This window comes from Triticum aestivum, chromosome 2B (genome assembly GCF_018294505.1).
Source record: "Triticum aestivum cultivar Chinese Spring chromosome 2B, IWGSC CS RefSeq v2.1, whole genome shotgun sequence".
In the NCBI taxonomy this organism is placed as follows: domain Eukaryota; kingdom Viridiplantae; phylum Streptophyta; class Magnoliopsida; order Poales; family Poaceae; genus Triticum; species Triticum aestivum.
In genome coordinates this window covers 132,867,631-132,873,630 of record NC_057798.1, presented here as the reverse complement: position 1 = coordinate 132,873,630, position 6,000 = coordinate 132,867,631, and positions in this window count along the sequence as shown.

The window sequence follows — 6,000 nt, the reverse complement described above, 5'->3', positions numbered from 1 at the left end:
TAGCGCGCGGTATAAATTTGATCCCATGCTAATCGAGGTTGTAGCCTCCCCACTTATAGTTTTGCTTGACAGGTGTCATGGGTGATCCCAGACACTGGTAAGTTAAGCTGGTGTGTGCGGGTCAGGTGTGTTTTCAATTAAAAGACCGTAGAAGGAATTAGTCCCGGTGGACTAAAGGAATCCGTTACTCGTGGGCAAAGAGTACACCCTCTATAGAGATTATAGAATAGCCGTGTCCATGGTTAAGGACTACAGTCTGGGATGGGTCAAGTGTCGGTCTTAGTGTCGGTCTTCGGACGGGAAACTGCTAAACCAGAACATGGGTCATGACTTGTTACATGTGATGATTATGGTTATTATCATTATGGACTAACCCATTATATTATATGAATTATTGAGTATCCCTGGGACGGTTCTACCTCCCGGATATTTACTATGATTATTTTCTTATAAGCCCTTTACATGTGTCGCTGAGACGCCCGATTGTGGCATGCTTGTTATTTATTTACTTTGTAAGCCCTTTATGTGGTGTCGCACAGACGCCCGACTGTGGCATTCTTGTTATTTATTTACTTTGTAAGCCCTTTATGTGGTGTCACACAGATGGCCGACTATGGCATGGTTGTTACTTATTTCACCTATAATCCCTTTATGTGGTGTCGCTCAGACGCCCGACTGAGCCATGCTTTATATTATTGTCCTTTCGAGGCGTCGCTTCAGATTACCCGATTGATGCATTGTATTGTTATTCTCTGATTGCATATTCATGTTTTATATGATCAACCTGCTTGCATGCATCATGGATTTTATTTTATGACTGACGTTGTGATCATAGAATATTTCAGAGCATGATTATCATTTGTTATGTTATACCTGTGTTCGTAATGTTTGCGAGTACATTCAAAGTACTCACTGGCTTGTCCCTGGCTATTGTCTTGGCCAGATTTCTTGCATGGAGAGGAGCATTGCGACGACAGCCCCGGAACCTAAGCAATGGTGATAGCAGCCTCGCAAAGATAGGAGTTATCCAGGTCAGCTGTTCCTGTGGGAAATGGAGTCCCATAGACGCTGATGATCCACAAACCGCTTTCACCATCAACCACTAGAAACCATTTGTTGTACTCATAGGCCATAATGGTCTTGTACTACTCATTATGTACCTTGCTTGGAGTTTCTGTATCAAGTTGGTGCCTCATCAGCTAACAGTAATCCTGGGGCTGGTGAGCACAAGGGCCATTTTATGGGAAATTGATATCCCGAAAATCCGGTCCTGACAAACTTGGTATCAGAGCCAGGGTGACCATTGGCTAATCGTATCTTAGCCAGGTCGAAAAACCTAGGTTAACCAACCCACCAGACCTTAACCTAACCCCAGCCAAGCTTCTCGTGTAAGATAGCCACACAGTGACCATGACACTTTTGGCAGTCGGTGCCCAACCTATCAGCCTAGCCTGTCGATCACGCGCCAGTGACCGACACCTAAATTGTCTCATTCGCAAGCGTGCAAAGGAAGACTCGTCCCCTTTTTCTATAAAAAGGGCACGCTAGCCTCAACACAGCACAGCACAGCCTCTTCCCCAAACCGAGCTATAATGCATGGCCCCATTGTTCACAATGAGACCACGGCAACCAACCTTGGAGGTTTTGTGACCGTTCTAGCAAACCTCACCCATCGTGCCTTTGCGTTAGAAGAACCCCCTGAATATGTGGTGTACCAAGGACTCATGAGCGGTGAGAGCTGTCAATTCTGGGCCACCGTGCACATCATGGTATGGGTCTATCTCCAGAATGCCCCTACAGGTTCACCGGAAGGACAACTTCCTTTGAGCCACAAGCCATCCAACTAGCTGCTCGAGAGGCTGTAGTTCAACTCCGGCACTTGTTTCCTAGAGTTAACTGTCGCTCGTTCTACTACTACCCCAGCCGTGACGGATATGGTAGGACACCCCAGGTTGCCAACGGAGATCACGAGATGGATCCTGCATTGTTGCATCTGGTGCGCTATGTAAGTGCACTAGAGGAACTGTTCGATCAAATCACCCTTGATCTGATTGCAGCTTGTGGAGAACTGATCCACCGAGCCCCGGCAAGAGAAGATGATGAGCCCGACGCCAACAACCCAGTCATGCTTTTCGGACAACCGATCGAGTCCTTGAGGTCTGCCCCAGTCATCGACCAAAATATTTTGATGTCCCCAGAAGTGCTTCGGCGCCTTTTGGGAACACGCTCCAACGGGATTGTGGCCAACAATCCCCGAGATGCTCATCATCGCTACCCCGACCCTGCAGCCCCTCAACCCCCTCCAGCTAATCCCGATGGTGAAACCCGTGGAGAAGCCTCGACGTCCACAAGGCACTCCCGCTTAGATATTAACGAGGTAGACTGAGTCAGTCTAGTAGTACCGAGTCTTAGTATGTCCACGCCCTGTGACTATGTAATTCTATATCACCATAATTAAATGTTGTTTTCTTGTGCGCCCCTATTTTAAATAGTAGCCATGCATAAGTATGTTGGTGTACGTTTGCATTTTTAATTCTGGGCGTAGCTACCAAAAACCAACCCTGACGACACAAAGTTTGTGCTATGAGTAAACTATTTGGTTTCAGCCAATAGGAGTAATATTTTCAGAACAACCCTTAGCAAATCTCGAGGACGAGATTTTTCTTAAGGGGGGTAGTGTTGTAACACCCCAAAAATTTAACCATGTTTTGTTTATTAAAATTTTGCCAGGAAATTAAATTTTTATTTTCTGGATTTATCTTTTGATTTCAGAACCTCTCTTTTCTTCTAAGTTGTGGAGTTTTCACCCCAAGTAAAAACTTTTCAATTATTATTGGACTTGTATACCCTCTCAAGAAAAACATTTCTCTTATCAGTGGATTTATTTGCATAATTATTTTCCCCTGAGCTCTATTTCTTTAAAAATGATTTTTATAAGCTTTGGAGCCCCTTTTGCACTACAACCCTTTGATAGATTTATTTAAAAATCCCACCAAAATTTGGGGATGACATGTGATGTCTGTAAATCACTTTTGTGCAAAAATATTCCTTAGTCTTTTGGAGATTTTGAACTTTACCCCAAGTTTTCAAATCTAGTCCAGTTGCACTTTTGCACTGCAACCTATTTAAATATTTCTTTAAAACTTCCACCAAAATTAGGGGATGTTAGTAGGAGTATATTATTCATCTTTGTGCAAAAACCCACCAATGTTCTTTGAAAAATTTGAGCAAATCATCCTCTTTTGCTCTCTGGTCCAGTTTGGCATTTTCCACTTCAACCCCATTTTATTTTGCTCTGTTGCCCATGATTCTTTCTCCTGCTTATATTCCTCCCTACAAAACCCTTAAGTCCAGGAGAATGGACCCATTGGAGTATTTTTGGTCCATGAAACTATGCCCATTTCTTTCTGTCCAGAAATGGTTTTCTCAAAAACTTACACTAACAAGTTTTTGTTTTTGCCAAACTAACCTTGCCACCACCACCTACATCTAAAGAGACTAGGATCTGGTGTTTTTGGACACCCCAAGAGTTTCCTAGATGCCCTTGGCATTCTGTCAAACACCTTGAGTTCATGTACAGATTTGGCATGATTTTTAGTTTGCACTATGGACTTGATCCCCTGACCAAGCCACCATGTCCACTAATCTCCTTGCAAACCATAACCTAGACCTGCTAAAACTCATGTGGATTAGAGCCCCCTGGCAGGCGTTGGCATTTTGAAGAACACCTGGCGTGCGTGCACTGGGCGCGCCCAGAGCGCACGTTTTGCATGCGCGCGCACCGAGTCGCCCTGTCCCCCTGCCGCCTCCCCGCGCCCGTTCTGGCCCCTTACCACTCGCAGCCAACACGCCCGCACCCTCCCTCGTTGCAGAGCCGTCCCTGCAGCTCCACAGAGCCGCTGTTAGGTCGGCCGTGGCAACTAGCGGCCAACCACAGCAGCCTCTGCCCTGGACGGCGCCGCCCGAGCCACTCTCGCTCGCCAGCTCGCCCCTGGAGCAGTGTCCGCTCGTCTGCTAGCTTCTGCCGCTATCCCCAACCTCGACACGTCGCCCTGCAGCTACGGAACGGTGGTTCACCGTTGAGCTTATCCACGGCCGCCGCGGAACCGACCCCGTCCACCTATAAAAGGGACCCCGAGCTCGACTAGGCACCCAGGCAACCTCAAGCCACTCTACCAAAGCCCCCGTGGCCAGCAAGCGAAGGCGGGAAGCCTTCTTCCCCATCTCCGGCCAGTTCGGCCGCCGCCGCTCACCGACTCCGTTCGTCGCGAGCAAGCCCTCCCCATCCATCCAGCACCACCACCCGACTCCCCTCGACCGTGCGGAGCTGCCCAGCCCCTCAGATTCGACCGGGAGCCATCGTAGCCTGAACCCCCATTCCCTCCCGAAGCCACCTCCGCCGCAGAGCTCGCCGCCGGCGACTCGCTCTGTCCCCGCCACCCTTAGAGGACCGCCTGGACCCGCGGATCCATCCCCTCCCTCAGAACCCCGCGGGGGGCCGCCGTTCGCCGGTGTTGATCGCCGGAGCCCCGCCTCCGCTCGGGCAGAGGAGAAAAGAGGGAGGGGCGACTGGTCAAACCTGACCAGTGGGCCCCCTGGACCCAAAGTGAGTGACCCCGAGCCGGCCCGCGCTGTTTTAAGTGGAGGCGTAATCCCAGAGTGCGTCTCCTACGTGTTCCCTTATTTGAAATGTTTTTTCCTTTTCTTTTTCTATTTTATTTAAAAAAACAGAAATTTGACTAAACTTTGACTGGACATATCTTTTAAAATAAAACTCCAATGAGTTGATTCTTTTTCCTACCTCTCTCAAATTTCACCTAGTTTATTTTAAGATTTATTTCAAAAATAATTAGGAAAACTTTTTGTACTATTTTAAAAGTTTGTGTTAATTTGAACATTTTCAAAAATAGGATTTTGAAGAAGAAGGCAACTTTCAAAATGCAACCCCCACTTGCACACTCCTGAAGGCAAGCATTCTGAACCCTGGCATAAATTTTTGGTGTGTTGTTTGATACGGTTACAACACCACCTTGATACGGAGAACTCATTATTTTATGTGGTGATACGATCATATGCATGAGTGCATATTGAAGATTCTTTGCTGTTGGAAATGGACATGCTTGTGATAGTAATCATCCTCGTATGCCTTTCATGACTATCAGAAGGAAGCTGGGAAAGTCTCTCTCTTGGGTAGACACGAGCTTGTCTCTAGTTCCTCGTCGAGACAAGTGTGTCCGGCATGGCATGAGGAGGTATGATGAGTGGTAATTCTGTCTGTTGATTGAAATACATTTGTTACGCTAATCATGTAGGGAATACTTAAACCTCCGGAGTCGGCCGTAGATCGAGTCTTGTTCCAGTAACCCCCATACTTGTTTCGTACTACCACTTGTCCCTGCCGCAGGTAGGGTACAGTTCAATAAGTTGTCAACCCCTTCCTAGCACACACCGTATAGAAAGGCCATGGTGGAAGATACCGGATGCATCCGGTAGGCATGCCACCTGGTTCGGGGGCATGGGTGTTTCCGGATGGGACCGAGAGGGGGACACCCCTTAGTAGCGCGCGGTATAAATTTGATCCCACGCTAATCGAGGTTGTAGCCTTCCCACTTAGAGTTTTGCTTGAGAGGTGTCGTGGGTGATCCCACACACCGGTAAGTTGAGCTGGTGTGTCTGGATTAGGTGTTTTTTCAATTAAAAGACCGTAGACGGAATTAGTCCCGATGGACTAAAGGAATCCATTACTCGTGGGTAAAGAGTACACCCTTTGCAGAGATTATATCTATTCGAATAGCCGTGTCCATGGTTAAGGACTACAGTCTGGGATGTGTCAAGTGTCGGTCTTTGTGTCAGTCTTCGGAGGGGAAACTGCTAAACCAGAACATGGGTCATGCCTTGTGACTTGTGATGATTATGATTATTATCATTATGGACTAACCCATTATATTATTTGAATTATTGAGTATCCCTGGGACGGTTCTACCTCCTGGATATTCACTG